Source organism: Mustelus asterias, chromosome 3 (genome assembly GCF_964213995.1).
Source record: "Mustelus asterias chromosome 3, sMusAst1.hap1.1, whole genome shotgun sequence".
Lineage (NCBI taxonomy): Eukaryota > Metazoa > Chordata > Chondrichthyes > Carcharhiniformes > Triakidae > Mustelus > Mustelus asterias.
This window is the reverse complement of record NC_135803.1, coordinates 119,709,883-119,733,626: the sequence shown is the minus strand read 5'-3', so window position 1 is coordinate 119,733,626 and position 23,744 is coordinate 119,709,883. Positions and strand designations below refer to the sequence as shown.

The 23,744-nt window shown below is 43.7% G+C and overlaps 1 protein-coding gene across 1 annotated transcript in view; it reads right to left on the bottom strand.

Annotated features, from left to right (window-relative positions):
- The window catches only part of lrig1 (leucine-rich repeats and immunoglobulin-like domains 1), a 189,821-nt gene extending 175,508 nt beyond the window's left edge, over positions 1-14,313 (bottom strand). The window contains exon 1 of the mRNA XM_078209489.1: positions 14,199-14,313. The gene's annotated coding sequence lies outside the window, so the exon portion shown is untranslated. The remainder of the gene's footprint in view (positions 1-14,198) is intronic.
- Positions 14,314-23,744: the final 9,431 nt, after the last annotated feature.

Sequence of the window (23,744 nt, the reverse complement as noted above, 5' to 3'; positions counted from 1 at the left end):
AAGCCCTATAATGATATGTAAATTTATTAACATTTATTGAAATGATGAGGGTGTGATCCTCATTATGTCATAAATGAAGGGTGTGGAAAATCAGGAAAAGAGATCTCGCCGGTGAGAATCTCGTTTCCCAACTCTTGTGAGATTTTGCCCCTGCGTCGCTGTTTACACTGACTGTTAATGCAGGCTCAAAACTGCCCGCAAAGTCTGAATGTATTTCAAATGTATTTCGAATCTCACCAGGTTCCTCAGCTCAAGGTTGTCTTTTGTCAACATGTTCTCGTATCGTTTGAAGCATCTTTCTAGAGGGCTGCATGATGGTACAGTGGTTAGCTCTGCTGCCTCACAGCGCCAGGGAGCCAGGTTCAATTCTCATCTTGGGTCACTGTCTGTGCGGAGTCTGCATATTCTCCCCATGTCTACGTGGGTTTCTTTCAGGTGCTCCGGTTTCCCCCCACAGTCCGAAAGACAGGCTCATTGGCCATGCTAAATTCTCCCTCAATGTACCCCAACAGGTGCTGGAGTGTGGTGACTAGGGGATTTTCACGGTAACTTCATTGCGTGTTAATGTAAGCCTGCTTATGACACTAATAAATAAACTTAAAAACTTAAAATTGCAGTCTAATAACTGAACATTGTAATCATGGCAAAATTTTACTCAATAATATGTACAATCTGATTGCAAATAAAATTCAATTATTTTACCCTGAAAAAATACACAATTCTTTTTTATGAATCAAAAAACTTGACTCTCGCTAATACATTTTCTTGTTGTCCCAGGTAATTTTGTATGGAATCCCAGTTGCCTTTCTAGTGTAACCTCCTATTTTTCTGTTGTGTAAGTCAAAAGGGTCATGAGTTTTCATTTACTGACCTCATATTTAAACATTGATCAGTAATAACTACTTTCCCGTTGATGTTGTGAGGGCAAGTAAACAGAGTTTGGCTGGAATGTTTTGGCCGTTTATGCCAATGGGATTGTCCGGTGCTGCTGTTGTGAACGGAGATTTGGCTGAGTGCCAAATTCTCTGAACTCACTTGCAACAGCGGCGGGGTGTGAATGGCCGGAAAATTCTTCAATAATGCTTGGCTAACACACAAAGGTTAGAAGACTTACCACCTTCCCCTTCAGAGAATTTGATTAGAGTGATTGCAACTGCATCTTATTTTAGTAACATTTTGTGTGTCTTTATTAGGATGTTATTTTTGTGATTCAAATTGGAATGTGCTTATGGTTGCCTCCTCAAACACTTTTTGTGCATAAATTACTGCTGTGAGAAGAGCAAAAAGAATGCCTTTCTCAATATTGCATTCGACTTTAACCAGTAGTCAAAGCACCACAATGCACTGGAGGCAGATGAAAGCAGAGCTGACATGGTGCAGCTATGACTTCATGTGCATTTTCCATAGGAGAGTGTCGCAATACATGTGATTGGTCAGGTTGCTGCGGCTGTGGTTTGGTACTGTGAGTAGTGGTAGGCGGACCTTCCTCGGACCACTGGAGTGGCATCCATCTGGCTGTCAGTTGTGTCTCTTCTTCTTCTGCCACCTTTTCCAATGTCTGGGAGCCTTCTGGGGTTGAGGGACATCCATCATGTGTAGAGAAGGGGAGTGTAGAGGCGGCTCACCTATGTTGAGTAGTGAAGTAGTAGAGTCTCATTGTGTTGGGCTGCTTTCTGGTCCAGTGGACTCAGCGATTCCATCACACTGGCTGGTAGTTGCTGAGGCCATTTGTAGGTCATCATCTTAGCCAGCTGCGTGGAGGCAGCAGCTCTACTGCAAGTCATTCTGGCTCTGGCATCACCTGCAGTGAGAGTGCTGTGGTAACCTCCTGTGCTGTGGGTTGGTCTAGTCTTGGTTCCGTTCAGGGACCTGAAAAGGAGAAGAACAGACCTGCTCTGCGAAGAGGGGAGAGAGGTTATGAACTGCAATTGTACAGGGCATTGGTGAGGCCACACCTGGAGTATTGTGTGCAGTTTTGGTTCCTTATCTGAGGAAGGATGTCCTTATTGTAGAGGGATGGCAGAGGAAGGTTTACCAGGCTGATTGCTAGGATTATATTCATTGGAGTTTAGGGTTGCAATCTTACCTTCTCGCTCCATGAGCCGATGGGTGGGACGAGCCGGTAAAATCGCGAGAGAGCCGAGAAATCAGGTTCGTGTCCGATTTTTCACCTCTTGCGATCTTATCAGCACTGGATATCCTGCGTAATCATGATTATATGATTTCAAAATATTTAAATGTTAATTTACATAGAATTAGTGAGCTCAGGCTGGAATCGTCTGGGCTCATTTGCCTCTGTGGTCACGCCGGGGAAGGTTCTTTCTGGTGAGGATCATGTATGGTCCCCATCAACAGGGATATAATGGCCTCGCCGGTAGAACCAGTGGCCATTGAGGCTCCCCCAGGAGGTTGCAGGCAGGGGGGCAGTGCCAGCCTGGCAGCCTGTCACTGCCACCGGGCAGTGACAAAGGGGCAGTACCTGAGGGGACAGGGCCTACTGGAGAGGCATGGCCAGACTGGGGGCAGATCGTTTGGTGGGGTGGAGGGAGTTGGACCACTGCGCATTCTGCACAATGATCAGTGATCAGCCTGTTGCTTTTGGCCGCAATCAATCAGGCAGAGGGAGGGTCAGGGGCAATGGTTCTGGGTGGAGGGGGGGGGCTCGTGATCAGCCACAGGGCCCTGTGATAGCGGGAGGGACCGGGTTTAGGTCACGGTGGGTGGCTGATAGCAGAGGCAGTAATAGATCTCTGCTACTCACAGAGCACAGAAACCTGGACATGTGCAATGGAGTCCTTTGTTGCTATCAGCTGGCTTTTGGGTGATTTAGGCTCCGCCCCCTCTGCCTACTCATGGAAAACATTGTGCAATAAAAAATCCTCAGAGTGCCATAAGATTCGACTGGTGGCCTTGCCGAGAAAACGGATCTGAAACTCTCTCAGTTTTACACTCGTTCTGGACTTAAAATTATTTTGGTAAGATCCCCTCTGGAAGAGTGAGAAGGGATCTCAGAGAAACTTATAAAATTCTAACAGGAGTAGACAGGGTAGATTCAGAAAAAATGTTTCCGATGATGGAGGAGTCCAGAATTCGGGGTCATAGTTTGAAGATGTAAACTTTTTAGGACTGAGGTGAGGAAAAATTTCTTCATCCAGAGAATGGTGAATTTGTGGAATTCACTACCACAGAAAGTAGTTGAGGCTAAAATGTTGTGTTACTTCAAGAAGGAATAGCTCTTGGGGCTAAAGGGATCAAGGGATATGGCGGCGGGGGGGGGGGGGGGGGGGGGGTGGGGGTGGCGGGGGGAGCGGGATCAGGATATTGAATTTGATGATAAGCCATGATCATACTGAATGTTGGAGCAGGCTCGAAGGGCCGAATAGCCTACTCCTATTTCTAGTTTCTATATTTCTGAAGTCGGCATTTGAATGTGGTTTTTGTGGGTGAACATTTGGGAGGTATTCTTATTAGTTTTCTGATCGATAAGGGAATTAGGGGATATGGGGAGCAGGCGGGTAAGTGGAACTGATTCGCTTCAGATCAGCCATGATCTTGTTGAATGGCGGGGCAGGCTCGAAGGGCCAGATGGCCTACTCCTGCTCCTATTTCTTATGTTCTTAGGTAGCTTTTCCAGCTACATTATAACTGAGGGTTGTTGATGCCCCATGAACTGTTCTCTCCAGTGATTAGATCTTGCTTGGTGGAGCATAATTCCTGTATGCAACCTTTGAAGGACCCATTCTGTATTTGCTTTTCCACCAATTGGTTTTGTAAGAGTTCACGCCTGCCATTCAACATTCACTTGCCATTCTATGTTCTTGATCTTCAGCTGTTCATTGACCTCTTTGGGAAGGTAATGTGGTTCCAAGTCTCCTTGCAGGTGCGCAACTGATTCTTTCAATGCTGTAGTCTCATTGTTGTACCTCTCGGCTTCTTCCCAAAATAGTGAACATTCCAGAGTCTTATATGAAAACTGGGTTGTTGGTTCATTCAGAGTGGCAGTGAATTCATTTTGTCTTGCTTTGTAATGTTCCCGAGGAACATACACAGACTTGAGGGGTCTTTGTAGCATACAAAGATCCTTCAACAGGTTTTCCTTTTCATTGCCGAACTCAAGTATTTTGTCTTGGGTCTTCCTTGTAATTAAACAGAGTCTCACTGACCCTGTGCTGCCATTCAGTGGCTCAAGATGTTTTGTATTTCAGCATATTGCCGAAGGGTAATGGGCTTTGTTTGAATCTGCTCTTGAAGAACTATGGGTGGAATTTTCCCAGTCCACCCGCCACGGGAATCATAGCAGGCAGGATATGGACCATGCAATCGTCCATTGACCTGGGGGGGATTTTCAGGTTTTGGGGCGAGCGCGGCTGGAAAATCTCGCCCTATGTCTATGTTCTTATTCTGTTCTTTCCTTCTTGAGCTCTGTCTCACTGAGTACGTTTGTCATTGCTGACAGCTCCAATACAGCTTTTTCTGGAGTAGCCTTCAAGGTCTGTGCCAGCTCCTCATGTTTTTCATGGGATCCGTATTTGTTTGTTGGAGTTTTTCAAGGCAATGGGTTCGGAGAGTTCCTTTCTTGTCTGCTGATATAAAACCACACTGCAGAGAAATTGAGAAATGTGATTAACACTGATCGGCACGCTGTCACAGTGGCTAGCACTGTTGCCTCACAGCACCGGGTTCAATTCCAACCTCAGGTGACTGTCTGTGTGGAGTTTGCACATTTCCGTGTCTGCATGGGTTTCCTCTGGGTGCTCCAGTTTCCTCCCACACTCTAAAGATGTGCAGGTTAGGTTGATTGGTTATGGTAAATTGCCCCTTAGTGTCAGGGGGATTAGCAGGGTAAATATGTAGGGTTGCAGTGATAAGGCCTGGATGGGATTGTTGTCGGTGCAGACTCGTTTGGCCAAATGGCCTTCTGCACTGTAGGGATTCTTGGTCTTTTTTTTCTAGGAACCAATCAAAAATACAGTCTCACTATCTCAAGACAAACAAATTATAATTTTGTTTTTATCTGAGATAAGTATTTCTCTCTTCAATCACCTCTACCCCAGGACAACATAATCTCTGAGTCACTATTAGAATCATAAGACTTGCTTGCATCTAATATATATCCATCACACACAGTCATCGTATTCCAGCTCTTAAGTTATTAATAGATGAAGAGGCCATTCAATCTATCTTCCGGAATAAAGAGAACATGTTCCTCTCTGCATCAAATTATTTAGAGTGTGAATGAGTTCAAGCTTCATCCCTCCAGTCACCCACCCATAAGATCATTCAGAGTGTTGATTACCATTGCAATGAGGAAGTGCTTCCTGACATCTGTCTTAAATGTTCTCCTCATAAGTTTCAAGTTTGAATCTTGAAGTGTTACTTTGGAATGATCTGCTCTATGTTGTTCCTGTACAATTGCATGAAGTGCCTCTCACTCGCTTCCATTCAGGTGGCCCCATTATTAAAGCATGGAGACTTCTGTTCCCAAAGCCCCTTGGCCTGCTGCAGGGAGGCCACTTCCAATAAACTGCCAGTATTTGCACTGGGCAAAGGGCCATTCTGTCAGTGGAAAGCCTGGCAATGCAGCAAAATAGCCCCTAATTGTAGTCTTAACTGCCTCCCTTTGCTGAACCTACCTGTAGGAAAGTTCTCCAGCAGTGCGAATGTGTCAGGGAGACAGCTTGACGTAGCTCTCCACCTCCTTTTCCCAGCTCTCCAAACACTAAGCCTGCCATTATGGGGCCAGGAACATCAAGCTCACTGTTGTTTCACTCTCCACAGTTACTGCCTGACCTGCTGAATATTTCCAGAAGTCTTTGTTATTATTACCTTACCTTGCACTTATCTATACTGTCTGATACTGATTTGGCCAGTTTCAGGTTTTATTGAACTCTTTTCATCGGTCCCCTGCTGTGCTTTCTGTCTTGACTTCCTTTCTATCAATATGAGTTCAATTTAAAACATCTGAAACATCACTAATAGCATCCAGAATGCATGCAATCCAGCCAACTGTTTGGGATTACATTCTCAGACATTTTACTCTTTGTTTTCTTTATCACGTTTTCTAGTTGTGGACATCAGGGCTGTGATTCTCAAACTGGTGTCCATGGACCCCTGGATATTTGAAACAGTCCAGGAGATTTATAAAATAATCCAAATGTGAGCTGTTGCTGCGATATTCCGGGTTAGGTGTGCGCTGTTGTCGGTTCCAGTGACTGGCGATGTCCCAATTGCAGAAATACCACACACCAGCAAATGTGTCAGCAATATCCCAGAACAGATAGGCTGGTAAAGAGCAGAGGGTGAGGAAACATCCCCGATACCCTCAACAGCAATGCAGTGAGTAGGCAAGGTGTTTACTGCTCGGATACAACAAGGAGGTGCTGCATGGTGAAGTATTCAACAAGCATGTTGCTGAACCGGTAGGGCTACCTTTCAGCTGAGGGGAAAATAAACGTTTTCACATAACCAACCACACCAACGTTTACTATATCAAACAACTGTGGCATTTTCACAGGCGATCCTTTTACAAGACTCTGATATGTCTCTGATTCAGAAATGCAAATACGCAAAGAGTTTATTGCATTATAATTTTGATGGCAGGGACATGATTACATATACATTTGAAAAGGGGTCCCCCAACCAAAAACATTTAGGAGCCATTGCATTAGATTACGCAAGAGGAACTTTGGCTCAGAGTCATCAGCAGTTAACTAAAAAAGTTAAGGACAGTATTCAACTTAAAGAGAAAGCATATATTTGTGCAAACGTGAGTGGCAAGTTAGAAGATTGGAAAGATTATAAAGAGCATCAAAAAATGACAAAAATATTTATAATGAGGGAAAAACTGAAGTACGAGAGAAAGCTAGCTAGTAATATAAATGTGGATAGGTAATTAAATAAGAAAACGGCTAACAAAAAATTGATAATGGAAAGCAGTACTATGGCAGGTGAATGAAACAGGTAGTTTGCATCAGTCTTCGCTACAGGGGACACAAGGAACATACAACTCAAGAAATGGAAAGGAGGAAGGAGGAAAATTAAAATGACCTGGGAAGAGCTATTAAGTAAATTGTTGGGTCAGCTGGCTGACAAACCCCCAGATCCAGATGGACTTCACTTCACCCTAAGGTCTTGAAAGAAGTGACTAATGGGATTATTGATGCCTTGGTTTTAATTTTCCAAATTTCTCTTGATTTGGAAAGGTTCCATTAGTTGGAAAATAACAAATGCAACTCCTTTATTCAAAAAGGGAGGGAGACAGAAAGTAAGAAACTACAGGCTGGATGGCTTAACATCTGTCATAGAAGCTATTATTAAAGAAGTTATAGTGGGACACTAAAACCAAGGCAATTAGGCAGAGTAAACATGGTTTTGTGAAAGAGATAGAATTCTTAACCAATTTATTGGAGTTCTTGAAGGAATTACCTTTGCTTTGGATAAGGGGGAACTGGTGGATGTACTGTGCTTAGATTTCCAGAAGGCATTTGATAAGGTGACACATTAAAGCTTATTGTGGAAAATAAACACTCATGGTGTAAGGGCTAACATACTGACATGGATTGAAGATTGGCTGGTCAACTGGAAACAGAGTTTTACTTTGGTTAGCAGGATGTGACAAGTGGTGTGTCACAAGGATCAGTGCTGATGGGGCCTCAACATTTTACAATTTATCTAAATGACTTGGATGAAGAAACTGAAGGTATGGTTGCTAAATTTGTAACAAAGATAGGTAGGAAAGTAAATTGTGAAGATAATATATGGAGGTTACAATGGGGCATAGATCGATTAAGTGAATGGGCAAAAATCTGATAAATGGAGTATAATGTGGGCAAATTGTCCATGTTGGCAGGAAGAATAAAAAATTTATTATCTAAATGGTGAGAGATTGCAGAGCTCTGAGGTGCAGAGGGATCTGTTTGTCCTTGTCCATGAATCACAAAAGGCTAGTATATGGGTACAGCAAGTAATTATGGAAGCTAACAGAATGTTATTGTTTATTGTGAGAGGAATTGATTACAAAAGTAGGGAGGTAATGCTTCAGTTATACAAAGCATTGGTGAAACCACATCTGGAGTCTGTGTACAGTACTGGTCACCTTATCTAAGGAAAGTTGTAAATTAGAAACCGTTCAGAACAGCTTTACTAGACTAATGCCAGCAATGAGTGGGTTGTCTTATGAAGAAAGGTTGGAGAGGTTAACTTTGGATCCATTAGAGTTTAGAAGAGTAAGAGGCGACTTGATGGAAACCTTTAAGATGAGGGGTATTGACAGGGTAGATGTGGAGTGAAAGTTTTGTCTTATTGGAGAATCTACAACTAGGGGTCACTATTTAAAAATCAGGGACTGCTCATTTACAACAGAGATGAGGAGAATTTGTTTTTCTCTCAGAGGGTTATGAGTCTCTGGAACTCGCTTCCTCAAAGGCAGGGAAGCAGAATCTTTGGGAGAGATTTCCGGCCCCCTTATGGTGTATTTTCTGGCAGTGGACGTGGCTTGCCATTGACTATTGATGGGACCTTCTGGCTCACATGATGTCTATGGCATTTTACTTAGCTCACCCATTCTGATGCCGGGAAACCAGCCACTGGGGGTGACCTTCGAAGGGACTGGATGATCCCCCAGGCAGGAAGGGCCAGAAAATCCCAACCATTGAATCTTTTTAAGACAGAACTAGATTGATTCTTGATTAAAAAGGGGTGAAACATTATTGGGATAGGTAGGAATGTGGGGTTGAGTTAACAATCAGATCAACTATGATCTCTGGAATGGCAGAGTAGGTTTGATGGGCTGAGTGGCTTACTCCTGCTCCTAATTTATATGTTCATATACATATGTTTGTATAATAACTAATTTAAATTGGCTCTACCAGTTTACATAAAGTGACAGTGGCCACAAAATGGCACTTGCCAGTATGTTCATGCAGGCACCTTGGCTGCTGTTATTTTGGATAGTGGCCCGAAATGGGAAGCCAGATCGTTCACCTGTTTCAGGCAGGAGACTCCTCAGTAATATGCAATCATGGTTCCAAGTGGCCGATTACAATTTTGTAGTACAAATGGGCACAGGTTATGCCATGTATGTTCTGCCCATTTTTACCATGTTGTAAACAACCTAACTAAGTGGACCTATAGGCCACTCTTAAAGACGCCCGCGGATATATCTTATCTTTTTTCAGTGGGTGCCACATAATCAGAGTCCAAGGCCAGAGTTTTACTGGCACGCCCGCCCCGATTTCGGGGATGGGTGAGGCTCGGAGAACGGCATTCTCCATTGGCCTTAGGTGGGATCGAACGAACCTCGGGCGGACGTGCCAGTAAAATTCTGCCCTAAGTCTTTTATCTTGCTGATACATGTGGAAAATTGTGCAATAATCCATTCTGCCTGCATTCACTGTTTTCATTTATATTACGTGACATTGCAGAGTCCTACAAACTCTCCTTCCATTAAATCCAATGTTAGAACCACAATATCATCATATTGTTCTTTATGAGCAGAATCCAACGCTCCTCCCAACACCCTCTATAGAAGTTGTGTGGTTGCTTTATACAATATTTTAAAAAGGCTTCTCCTCAGTTTGCTTGTTCCAAATACAATGACCATAGTCTGACATTGGCAGATTAAGACATTGAGAGCTATGTGCTATATGGAAAGTGGAAATATTCCTTGACTGGCAAAAACCTTGTGCTAATTGACATGCTGAATCGCATGGCTGTTTCGAGTTGTACCTGCACACTCTTGTCTCTGACAGATGAGGCTTGTTTGAGCACATACAACTGTTAGAATGGAGAGGGGTGCAGATGAATGGCTCAGTCCCTTACTGTACATCAGTGTAATCATAATCATGAAAAGATGCATTGAAAATAATGTCATAATTTTATACCTACATTTATAAAATTGAATGAACGCAAATTACAAATTCTAAATTAGAACTGAAAAGACCCACTGTTTCCGGAAATGTGCAAACTAACTTATAACTAAGTCTCTACTGTTCCCAGGATGTCTCCTCTGCCCTAGGTCCTGAACTGCCATTGACTACACCAAAGAATCACAGCCTTGGTGCCAAGTTCTTTTCAGTGTGATTCCCCTCAATAGGAGGCCCAGACACAAACTGTTGAAAGAAGTTCTTTTCTCTTTTCTGTTTTGTCAATTGTGAATAAAGTTGGGCGGTGTTGTGTTTCTTTTTTTTCCTTTTGGTTTCCTAACGAACATGAGTAAATAAAAAAAGACTTGCATTAATAAAACATAGTTGTATGAATAGTCTTGTATCCAGCTTCATGAATACACTGAATACCGATCAGCTCCTTTTCTTAATTTATAAAGGTCTGAAAACAAGCCTGTGACAATGATGAATTACCCGTGTACTGAATATACCATTCGAAAACGAATGAAAAGTGCCAGTTGCTGAAAAAATGATCTCAGTATGTTTTTTTTATCACTTAGCATTTCATTAAATATACATTCTTCACAATACTGTTTCTCAGTTAGAACAAACAATAAACACATATTTTAAGTTGAAATCTGCACCGCTTAATAAATATAAAATGTTAGATCAATTGCTTGATGAAAATATACACACACTGTACCTTAATTACATTCAGGAGTATAACTTACAATGTCATTTGCTTACTGTGTCAAAAGGTCTCTGTGCTGGAAACATTGATATTTTGCTAGTGCGTAGTGTGAGATTATTTGGTCTTATAAATGAAAATAATGGAACAATAAAGCCTATCACTAAAAGATTTCACTAAGAACATCGTTATACAGGGATTAAACATTGGCAAAATTGCAGAAGCACAGAGATTCTTCTGTGGTGTCTGCACCCAAGGTAGGACAAGCCATATTTCAAATTCTTTTAAGCCAGATCCAGACATGAATCAAAATAAATATTCTGAAAAAAATCTGGTGAGTTTTACTTTTGCTTAAAGGACTTACTTTTGAATTCATCTTTTGGGCATTTAAATTGTTGGAATTCAGTCTCCCCTAGTCCATCTTGTTAACTTTTTTTAAAGTCTTGGATTTTCTTTCTTTTAATAATAATGGACTTATTTGCATGACTGCTGTGAGCACACGTTTCAACCTGTTTCAATGAAAAGTCAAAATGTCCCATTTCCAAACACCTTCTGATTTTCTCACTTATCTTATATGCTTTGTTGCTATTCCATGCTACTTTATGCAACTTTTTTTTTCTTTTCTGACCTCCTGCCAGACTGCTCTTGCTTCTTACCTACTGCCTTGCTAACTTTTCCCCTGTCAATTTTATGAGATCCTCTCCTCTCTTTGCTATCCACACATTTTGCTAACTTTCATTTCAGTCTCCAGGTTTGACAGCCGCAGGAGGTATGAAGTGCAAACAAAATGGCACTGGGCCTTTTCCTTACATGACCTGACCTTGATTGACATCTATTATTGAGGTCTCCAACCATTTCCAACAGGAACAGGCAGACAACAAGCAGTAAGCCCATGCTTCAATTCTATTTACAATGGTGATCCTGTAATGCCTCCTTTTTAAGTGCAAATGGGCAGCAGGGACTGGAAAATAATATGTATAAAAGGGATTGGAAGACAGTGGCAGCAGCTGGAAGAGACTGAAGAAGAAAAAGGATGCCAAACCACCAAGATCTCTGAGCGGGGAGCGCTGGTCAGCTACCCAGGGAAGCAGATAAACTTCTTATATATGACTTTCTTTACATCATATTTCTTTCCAAATTGCAATAAAAATTTTGGGGAAAAAAGCATGAAAGGAGAGGTCCCTCCATTCTCCATTTCCTATAAACAGCCAATGAACGCACTTCCTAGTTCAGTACAATTTGAAATATCCATCAACGTCCACCATCATTCATAGAAGTTTCCTCTCTTGTGGCAATTATTTTGGTAGCAACAATGGAGAACGACATCCTTTCTGAACTTAAACATTGTTGCTAATCTTACACTCATATCTTCCAGTGCTCATTAGAACCTTAAAGCAAAAGCAAACTGCTGCGGATGCTGGAAACTGAAATAAAATTACAAGTGCTGGAAAAGCTAAAGCTGACAGCATCTTTGGAGAGAGAAACAGAGACCTAAAACTTCTGGTCCTGCGGGAATCATCGCGGGCAGGATAGTAAATATGACAGGCAAGCCAAAGGTCCATTGACCTTGGGCAGGAATTGCCTGTCCCAGGGTGGTCGGGACCAGAAAATCCCACCCAGAGTTAACGCTTCAAGTCCTGTAATGACTCATCATTGGAACTGAGGTAAAAATGTAATGGGTTTTATGCTATTGAAAGTGGGCAGGGTGTGGTAGAATAAAGGGAAGGTTTAAGGTATGTTAGAGGACAGGAAGGATGAACAAAGATGTCATGGAATAAAAGGCAATGGGAGTGGTGATGGTTATAGTAAAGAAACAAAGCCTTGGTGCAGTGTAAGTGTTATTAGTAAAATAACGGACAGTTGCTTCTGAAAGTAAAAACGTGAAAACAGGATGCAGATTGGCATTTGGCAAAAAGGAAGACTCAAAATGGAAGACAGAGCTCATGGTCTGAAGTTTTTGGACTCAGTGTTGAATCCGCAAGGCTGTAAAGTGCCTAATCAGAAGATGAGGTGCAGTTCCTTAAGCTTGTGTGGAACTTCACTGGAACATTGCAGTAGGCCAAGAGCAGATATGTGAGTGTGAGTGCAAAGTGCTGAGCTAAAATGGCCAGCAGCCGGAAGGTCGGAGCCATGCTTTTATATTGAGTGGATGTGTTCTATAAAGTGATCACAGAATCACACAGAGCAGAAGAGGTCCTTTGGGCCATCGAGTCTGCACCAACACATGGGAAACACCTGACCTACCATCCAATCCCATTTACCAGCACTTGGCTCAGAGCCTTGAATGTTATGACATGCCAAGTGTTAATCCAGGTATTTTTTAAAGAATGTGAGGCAGCTTGCCATTACCACCCTCCCAGGCAGCACATTTCAGACAGTCACCAGCCTCTGGGTAAAGAAGATTTTCCTCACATCCCCCTAAACCTCCTGTCCCTCACCTTGAACTTCTGTTCCCTCATGACTGACCCTTCAACTAAGGGGAACAGTTGCTCCCTATCGACCCTGTGCATGCACCTCATAATCTTGTACACCTCGATCAAGTCGCCCCTCCATCTTCTCTGCTCCAACAAAAACAACCCAAGCCTATCCAATCTCCCTTCATAACTTAAATGTTCCATCCCAGGCAACACCCTGGTGGATCTCCTCTGCACCCCCTCCAATACAATCACATCCTTTGTATAGTGAACTACACACAGTATTCTAACTGTGGCCTCACCAAAGTTCTATACAAACTCCTCCTTTTGTAATTTATGCCTCGGTTGATAAAGGCAAATGTCAAATATGCCTTTTTCACCATCCTACTGACATGCCTTTTGCCTTCAGAGATCTATGGACAAACACATCAAATTTCACAGAACTTCCTAGTGTCATGCCTTTCATTGAATACTTCCTTGTCAAATTACTCCTTCCAAAGTGTATCACTTCACACTTTTCAGGGTTAGATTTCATCTGCGACTTATTTGCCCATTTGACAATCATGTCTATATCTTCCTGTAGCCTGAGACACTCAAGTTTAAAAAGTTTATTTATTAGTGTCACAAGTAGGCTTACATTAACACTGGAAGGGGAGGCAATGGCCTAGTGGTATTATTGCTAGACCATTAATCTTGAAACTCAACTAATATTCTGGGGACTTGGGTTTGAATCCCACTACAGCAGATGGTAGAATTTGAATTCAATAAAAAATATCTGGAACTAAGAATCTACTGATGACCATGAAACCATTGTCGTTTGTTGTAAAGACCCATCTGGTTCACTAATGTCCTTTAGGGAAGGAAATCTGCCATCCTTATCTGGTCTGGCCTGCATGTGGCTGCAGACCACAGCAATGCGGTTGACTCTTAACTGCCTTTTGCAATGGCCTAGCAAGCCACTCAATTCAAAGGCAATTAGGGATGGGCAACAAGAGCTGACTTTGTCAGTGATGTCATATCCCATAAAAGAATAAAGAACAAAAATAACTGGAACTCCCAGAGCAGATTGATCCTTGCAGGGCACCGTGGTCAGAATGTCATCTTATAAAGCATAAGTCACAGTCAGGTGAGGCGACATCAATATAAATATTCAAATTCATGAAGGTTGACAGCAGTAAGATTCAGTTTCTTACTTATTGAATTTGGAATGTTTACCTTGAATGATATGACAGTCGCTCTAGTCAATGGTGAAGATAATTCCCCCTGTCTGATCACCGCAACAGGTCACAAGTGAAATGGCTTTGGTTGATTCAAAGCTGTTCCCTGCACAGGATAACATTTCTGTGCTTGAATAAAAATGGCATAAATTTGAAAAGCTTACTGCAAAAATAAATGAACAGGATATAAGTTATGTATTGTAACGCACAATAATGGTAAACAAAAGATATAAAGTAAAGTACATAATGGTACACAAAGGATAAATTTATATTAAGTTTAAAGTGTCACAAGTAGGTTTACATTAACACTGCAATGAAGTTACTGTGAAAATCCCCTAATCGCCACACTCCGGTGTCTGTTTGGGTAAATTGAGGGAGAATTTAGCACGTCAAATGCACCTAACCAGCACATCTTTTGAACTGTGGGAGGAAACACAGACACAGGGAGAATGTGCAGACTCTGCACAGACAGTGACCCAGGCTGGGAATTGAACCCAGGTCCTTGGCACTGTGAGGTAACAGTGCTAACCACTATGCCAACGTGTCATCCCTTCAAGTTGTTTGCTTCAAGTAAAGCTTGACCAAAATGGAAATTTTCCACAATGAAAAGTAGACTTGCAACAGAGACTAGAAAAAAAGCATTTGCTATTCAAAGAGGAAGATATGTGGAATAATTTAACACATTATCAAACAGAAGGATTGTGTTAATACAGTTAGATATGAAAATGGGCCAGTTTATGAGTGAGGATGAACTTTGGTCACTGAAGGTCTGTTTTCATCCATGACCTCTCTTACGATGAAATTGGACAGAAGGAAAGGAAACTCGTCTGAAGTTCTTGTAGTAATTCACTGTTTAGCCTATGTAGAGCAAGGCTTCCATTGCAAATCAGCTTGCACTGAATTTGTACCCAGAGTGTGTAATGCTGTCATCATATGACATTCTTGACAATGCCAAACATACACCTGTTAAAGCCTAATCTCATCAAGCGCTGTTCTTTTGAACCTCAGTACTTTAAGCTTTAAAGGAAAGACAGCTATTGAATAAAGTCCTTTGAAGAAGATTGACTTGCACATGAAAATAACTACCCAACAGGTGTACGTGTCAGCAGGATTTGTGTTAATAAGATTGGTTGCTGTTTTTAAACAGAAATACTGCACATTTTCCAGGGCCAGAAGTACTCAGCAGTAAATGCCAATAGTCTTTCACAGGTATATCACCTGAGAACCCATGGTTTGAACAGCAGTTTCCATTGTTGACTCCTTCGTCAGAAGCCATCACTCATGACTGAAGTGAACACAACTGTCAAAATGTTGGTGGATGTGTCTTTGAAACTGATATGATATCACCTGCACACAGCAGGTTTCATCAAAGATGTAATGGAAATTTAACATTATTAACTAATGCCTTCCCTCGTATAGCACGATCAGTGAATGCTTGCTCATATCTGTGTTAATGCTGCTCAGAGAGACTTCTGGCTGTATAGAGATAGCCACAAGGATTAAAAGGAGACAAATGATTAATCACTTCTACTGTACACACCTATAAAAGCAGAGGAAATTTATTATGCTTAATAACAAATAGCAAATTTCTCTAATGTACCAAAATATATAGGCTGGACTTTCCTTTTAGATTAATCTTGCAGCTGGGGTGGTTAGTAGTTGTATTTGTAAAACAATGACAACCCCATAATTCCACTGATGCTATGGGAAATCACTGTAGATGCATAGAGATCTTCTGGCAGAATTTCCAGGAGAATGGGTGACCACCATTGGCTAGTGGGTCAAGTGACATCAACTGCAATCCCAAAAGGAGGAAGAATCAATGTTAAAAGGAAGAAGATGTACTCTGAAGATTTTTGTTGAAAGCTCAATGTAAGTCTCAGAATAGCCTTGAATGTATGGACTGTATATTGGAGAAAAATCCAGAATGTAGCGCAAAGAGTATCTTATTTAAGCAGCTGCAGGCTCAAACTCATTATCAAAGCTACTTTTGAATAATATCTTAGAATCTCTACAGTGCAGAAGAAGGCCATTCGGCCCATTGAGTCTGCACCGACCACAATTCCACGCAGACCCTATTCCTGTAACCCCACGTATTTGTCCTGCTAATCCCTTGACATTAGGGTCAATTTAGCATTGCCAATCAACCTAACCTGCACATCTTTGGACTGTGGGAGGAAACCGGAGCACCCGGAGGAAACACACACAGACGCGATGAGAATGTGCAGACTCCACACATACAGTGACCCAAGGCCGGAACTGAACCCGGCTCCCTGGCGCAGTGAGGCAGGAGTGCTAACCACTGTGCCACCATGCTGCCCCACTGTGCCACTGTGCCACCATGCCAAATGACTTCATTGCAAACAGGGGAATAATGGCCCAAATCTTCCGATTAGTGTCAGAATCGCTGCATCTGAAGCTGATCAAACAGAAAACTACCAACTTATCTGGATATGTTATAAAGGCCAGACTTCTGATTCACAATGCAGGACACCTCCCTCAGTGCAGGAATCCACACATAAAGCATTGATAATCAAAGAACAAAGAACTGTACAGCACAGGAACAGGCCCTTCCGCCCACCAAGCCTGCGCCGATCACATTGTCCTATCTAGACCAACCGCCTGTATTCTTCTATTCCCCGCCTGTTCATGTGTCTATCCAGATAAGTCTTAAATGTCGCCAATGTGTCTGCCTCAACCACCTTACTTGCCAGTGCATTCCAGGCCCCCACCACCCTCTGTGTAAAAAAGGTTTCCCTGCCCATCTCTACTGAACCTTTCCCCCCCTTACCTTGAACTTGTGCCCCCTTGTAATTGTCATTTCTACCCTGAGAAAAAGATTCCAACTGTTCACCCTATCTATGCCCCTCATAATTTTATAAACTTCTATCAGGTTACCCCTCAGCCTCTGTCTTTCCAGGGAGAACAATCCCAGTTCATTCAATTTCTCTTCATAGCTAATATCCTCCATACCAGGCAAAATTCTGGTAACCTTTTCAGTACTCCCTCCAAAGCCTCCACGTCCTTCTGGTACTGTGGTGACCACAATTGGACACAGTATTCCAAATGTGGCCTAACCAACGTTTTACACAACTGTAACATAATTTACCAACTTTTGTACTTGATGCACTGTCTGATGAAGGCAAGCATGCTATGGTATTTGCTACCAAATAAACCTGTTGGACTTTAACCTGGTGTTGTGAGACTTCTTACTGTGCTTACCCCAGTCCAACGCCGGCATCTCCACATCATGTCTTTCTTCACCATCTTTTCCACCTGTGCTGCCACTTTTAAGGATCTGTGGCCTGTACTCCCAGATCTCTTTGTGTGTTATGCTCCTGATGGTTCTGCAATTTATTTTATAGCTCCCACCTGAATTGGAGCTACCAAAATGCATCACCTTGCATTTGTCCGGATTAAATTCCATCTGCCATTTCTCCGCCCAATTTTCCAGCCTATCTATATCCTGCTGTATTCTCTGGCAACTTATCTGCAACTCTAGCAATCATAGTATCATCTTTGCTAATCAGACCAATTACATTTTCTTCCAAGTCATTTATATATATTACAAACAATAGAAGTCCCAGCACTAATCTGTGCAGAACACCACTAGTTACAGACCTCCATTCAAAAAAACACCTTTCCACCGCTACCCTCTGTCTTCTATCGCCAAACCAATTCTGAATCCATCTAGCTAGTTCACTCTTGATCCTGTGTGATTTAACCTTTTGCACCAGCCTGCCATGAAGGACCTTGTCAAATGCTTTACTAAAGTGCATGTGGACAACATCCATGGTCCTTCCCTCGTCAATCATTTTTGTCACCTCCTCAAAAAACTCAATCAAATTAGTGAGACATGACCTCCCTCGTACAAGACCACACTGTCTGTCACTAATAAGACCATTCAGTTCCAAATGTGTATAAATCCTATCCCTAAGAATCTTCTCCAACAATTACACCATCACTGACATCAAGCTCACTGGCCTATAATTACCCGGATTACTGCAGCAGTACAACAGCTGAGTATTCTGGTGACTCCTCCTCCCTTAAGCAGTTCCATATCCTTTCTCAGACAGTGTAACTGAGATTGAAAAATACTGTTGCAAACCCCTCCATGCGCAATGAGAGAAAAGAAATTGCTAGGCCTCTAATAGAAATCTTTGCTTCTTTGCTGGCCACAGGTGAGGTCCCAGAGGATTGGAGGGCAGCCAATGTTGTCCCGTTATTTAAGAAGGGTAGCAAGGATAATCCAGGTAATTATAGGCCAGTGCGCTTGACGTCAGTGATAGTGTAATTGTTGGAGAAGATTGTGGAAAATCTCACAGCGACTGTGCAGCAAGGTTATCAACATCCATGTTCACTACAATTTCACTCCCTCCATTTTCTCCTCCTTTCTCGTAAAGGCAGCAGCTTCCATTTGGGTACAGTTTGCAGGAGATGGCAGCCTTTTAATGTTTTGCGTAATTGGCTATTCATCATTATGTCTGAGCTCAGCCTATTTGACTGTGGATTGCAACACAGCTGAGCCTTTGCTTGAAGGACACACATCTGCACCCTCTAGCAACATGAGCAGTACCTTGTGGTTGGGTTTTTTTCTCCCTTTCCTGTCCAGGATTTAGCTGCCTCTGTGAGGATCAGGTTGCTTAGTTTGTGCCAAATGTCAAACCTGGGACTCTCTGCTCTGACTGTGTCAATGTCATGACACACAGTATATTTATTGGCAAAGCTCTTAAGAGATTCCAGGACACTTTTTGAAAAAGTTGAGAAGTAACTAATGGATAATAATAAAGGAACACCTTTAGTTTGTTTTTGAAAAAAAAGTTCAACCTGACCATGACATATGAACCTACACACCCTGATGGATCACAAATTTTAAATATTTACAAAGTAGCTCATGAGTTTGGAAGTCAGGTGTTTTTCATTACTGGGAAGATTTTATGTGACAGCTAGAACAAATCGGAAGGGAGGAGTATTAGCAAGAATGTGAAGCATATATCCTGGTTATCGACACTGGAGTAGATAAAGTACAGACAGAGCGGCAGATATGAGTCAGCGTATCCAATAAGTAAAGTAAAAAGGGAAAATAAATGAAAGATGTGCAACATCTTCAAAATATTTTATCATAAACCATGCTGCCTCACAGTGTCAGGGACTTGGTTCAATTCCCGGCTTGGGTCACTGTCTGAGCGAAGTCTGCATGTTCTCCCTGTGCCTGCGTGGGTTTCCTCCGTGTGCTCTGGTTTTCCCCCCACACTCCAAAGATGTGCACGTTAGGTTGATTGGCCATGCTAAATTGTCCATTAGTGTCAGGAGGATTAGCAGGGTCCATACGTGGGGTTACAGGGATAGGGCCTTGATGGGATCGTTGTCGGTGCAGACTCGATGGGCTGAATGACCTCCTTCTGCACTGTAGGCATTACATGATTCTAAGCCATAGCATTCTGTCAGGTGTCCTGATTTGCAGCATACATTCTGTAATTTAAATTGTTTATTGAAGTTTTCTTGGAAACAAAATAGGCAACTTAAGTGCTTCTGTCAGATAGTACCAAAGAGGAACCAACTGAGTGTGCAATGGAACAACAGCAAAGCTGTGGCTAAGTGGGTTTCAGGGAGCGATACAGGACCTATGGAGCACCAGGAAACTACTTAAAGTGAGGATATAGCTAATCAGAATGGCATTTGGTACTGAGTTGGACAGACTCTAAAATACAATATAGGTTGAAGAAAATGCCAGGGACATATTGCTTAAGCTCCAGGTAGGTATCAGGTGACTCCCAGTGTCAGTAAGGCTGCCAGGTAAACTCTCAATCAGGTTAAACCAGCTATACAAAAGAGTAACTGAGGAAGAGACAAAATTAGAACAACTGATAGCTAACAAAAACAAGTGTGATGTGGAATCAGGAGCTATTGGAACCAGGACAATTGATGATATTGTCTCGGGTGATACTAGCGAACAGTACAAAAGTAACTTAACAACCTTTGACTAACTTCTTGGAACAGAGGTCTTGAAGGCCTCCTCAAGAGGTTGGCCCCCTAGGCAGTGCCAGCCTGGACTCTAAGACTGCCCAAGGGGAAAACTGCAATGCCCAGGAAGCACCTTGGCACTGCCCACCGAGCAATGGGCAATGTGAAGGGGCAGTGCCGAGGGGTGGGGTCTATAGGAGGGGGCGATTGGTGAGGGCGGGGGTTCCCGCTGCCACGCTGCCTAGTAGAGGGAGGGAGGACGGCGATCGGGGCTGGCCATCGGGCTGGGGAAGGGGGTTGGGTCTGCCAGGGGGATTGGGGCTGCCGGGGTGGGAGTGGGGGGATATCGGGACTGTCAGGGGAGATCGGGAGATCAGAGCTGCACTGGGAGGGACATTGGGGCCTGGCAGGAGATGTCCGGGAGGTCAGAAATCGGGGGCGGTGGGGGTTTGGCGGGGCAGCGATAAGGAAGCTGGCAGTGTGGGGCCACTGCACATACGTCGATCTCCGCTCTGACAGATCAGCGCATGATGTGGAGATGCCGGCGTTGGACTGGGGTAAACACAGTTAGAAGTCTCACAACACCAGGTTAAAGTCCAACAGGTTTATTTGATAGCACAAGCCACTAGCTTTCAGAGCACTGCTCCTTCATCAGGTAAGTGGGAGTTCTGTTCACAAACAGGGCACATAAAGACACAAACTCAATTTACAAAATAATGGTTGGAATGCGAGTCTTTACAGGTAATCAAGTCTTAAAGGTACAGACAATGTGAGTCGAGAGAGTGTTAAGCACAGGTTAAAGAGATGTGTATTGTCTCCAGCCAGGACAGTTAGTGAGATTTTGCAAGCCCAGGCAAGTCGTGGGAGTTACAGATAGTGTAACATGAACCCAAGATCCTGGTTGAGGCCGTCCTCATGTGTGCGGAATTTGGCTATCAGTCTCTGCTCAGCGATTCTGCGCTGTCGTGTGTTATGAAGGCCGCCTTGGAGAACGCTTACCCGAAGATCAGAGGCCAAATGCCCGTGACCGCTGAATTGTTCCCGAACAGGAAGAGAATATTCTTGCCTGGTGATTGTCGAGTGGTGTTCATTCATCTGTTGTCGTAGCATCTGCATGGTCTCCCCAATGTACCATGCCTCGGGACATCCTTTCCTGCAGTGTATCAGGTAGACACCATTGGCCGAGTTACAAGTGTATGTACCGTGTACCTGGTGGATGGTGTTCTCACGTGAGATGATGGCATCCGTTTCGATGGCAGGGTTGTGTGGTGTCGTGGTCACTGTTCTCCTGAAGGCTGGGTAGTTTGCTGCGGACAATGGTCTGTTTGAGGTTGTGCGGTTGTTTGAAGGCAAGAAGTGGGGGTGTGGGGATGGCCTTGGCGAGATGTTCGTCTTCATCAATGACATGTTGAAGGCTCCGGAGAAGATGTCGTAGCTTCTCTGCTCCGGGGAAGTACTGGACGACGAAGGGTACTCTGCCTGCCGTGTCCCGTGTTTGTCTTCTGAGGAGGTCGGTGCGGTTTTTTGCTGTGGCGCGTCGGAACTGTCGATCGATGAGTCGAGTGCCATATCCTGTTCTTGTAAGGGCGTCTTTCAGCGTCTGGAGGTGTCTGTTGCGATCCTCCTCATCCGAGCAGATCCTGTGTATACGGAGGGCTTGTCCGTAGGGGATGGCTTCTTTAACGTGTTTAGGGTGGAAGCTGGAGAAGTGGAGCATCGTGAGGTTATCCGTGGGCTTGCGATACAGTGAAGTGCTGAGGTGACCGTCCTTGATGGAGGTGCGTGTGTCCAAGAATGCAACCGATTCCGGAGAGTAGTCCATGGTGACCCTGATGGTGGGATGGAACTTGTTGATGTCTGAGATCAGCGCATGCACAGTGGTCCGCTCAGCACTATGTTGCCGACATCTTCAGCGGGAATAGGATCCGCCCTCTGATTTTCGGAGGGAATCACGCTTGGGGACTCTGTGATGCAGAGTGTGGAAGATTCAATCTGAAAATCACACCAAAAAAAAAACAGCAGGCGTTACTCCCATTTTCATGCAAATTGGGGATGTAGAATTTTTTTGTGAGCGTCCCGGCCAATATGTTTCAATGGCTTTCCTCAGCAACGTATTCCTCTTGTACTGAGTGAAAAGCGTTTCCTTTTCGCTCCAAATGTTACTAGGGTGTACATTTTAACATGTACTCCAAGACTGTAGGTTGTCTTTCCTAATGTTTCACCCCTATATTTGGACATTGCTGTAACAATAGTATTTAACTAACAAGTATACTATTTGTGTTGTTCTATCTGAAAAATGGACACAATTACCAAAGTATACTTTCTGCTATTGTAGTAACTGCTCTTGCTATTTGGACTGATGCAGTTGTGTCTGATAGAAGTCTGTAAAGTCTCATGTTAATCAATTGTGCCACTGACTCTGATCACTTCACTGACATGATGGCAGTGGATGTTTGAACTCACTTGTCACACCATTGCTGGTAACTTTTATACTGTGAGAGATTAAGGAGACAATTCTCCCAGCTGGGAGACATAAGTAGAGGCCATATAGTGGGCTTCCCACTGAGCGGCACGGCCTCCGCGCGCCTCTGGCAACCGGAATTCTGGCGTCATCAGCTCCATGTCGGAAATTGGTGCGGAGCCAATTAAAATATTTAAATTAGAATTTAAATATCATCAGCAGGTCTGGGACTGAAGTCTCCAGGCCCGCTAGCCTCTCCATCCCCGCCAGCAGTGTTTCACTCCAGCAGGGTTTACGACAGCTCCCCACTAACGGGGAGCTGGAAGTCCAACCCTGCTGGACTGAAAGAGGGCCATGGAAGTCGGGGTAAGGGAGGGGTGCCCCCAGACATTGCCAGCCTGGCAGTGTCAGCCTGACCCCTGGCACTGCTGCGGCACTGCCCAAGTGGCAATGTCCAGGGGGCACCTTGGCACTACCCATCGTGCATTGGGCAGTGAGAAGGGGGTGGGGCCAGAGGGGTGGGGGTGGGGCGATCGATGGGGGAATTCCCACTGCCACTCTGCATAGGGATCGCGAGCAGAGGGAGGGAAAGGCTGATCAGGGCTGGCTATTGGGGTGGGGATGCCAGCGATCAAGGCGTGGGGGTCACACGGCCAGCATTGCGGGGTCGCGGGGCTGGCCAGCGACCAGGAGGCTAGCAGTGTGGGGCTACTGTGCATGCGCCGATCTCCGCGCTGACAGATCAATGTATGTGCAGTGGCCCACTCAGTGCTATGCTGCCAACCTCTCCAGTGGGAATAGGCCCTGCCCACTGATTCTCATTGTGATTCATGCTGGGGCACTCCATAAATCAGTTTATTCAGTGAAAAAGCTGAACCACAAGCTGTTGGAGCTGCAGAGAAAGACTTTTACCCCTTCGTGAAAAAGTTGGCACAGCGAGTGACTGGTGAACAAAGTGAAAGATTGGTTTAAATAGGGAATATCTTCCTGCTGTGGGAAAGGAACAGAGATATCATAATCAATGATGAATTAAGTCTTCCATTTATGACTGAATCATATATATATATTTGTAACCTACCAAAGTTAGTTATCTGCCAAGGCTAGGAACTCCAGAATGAA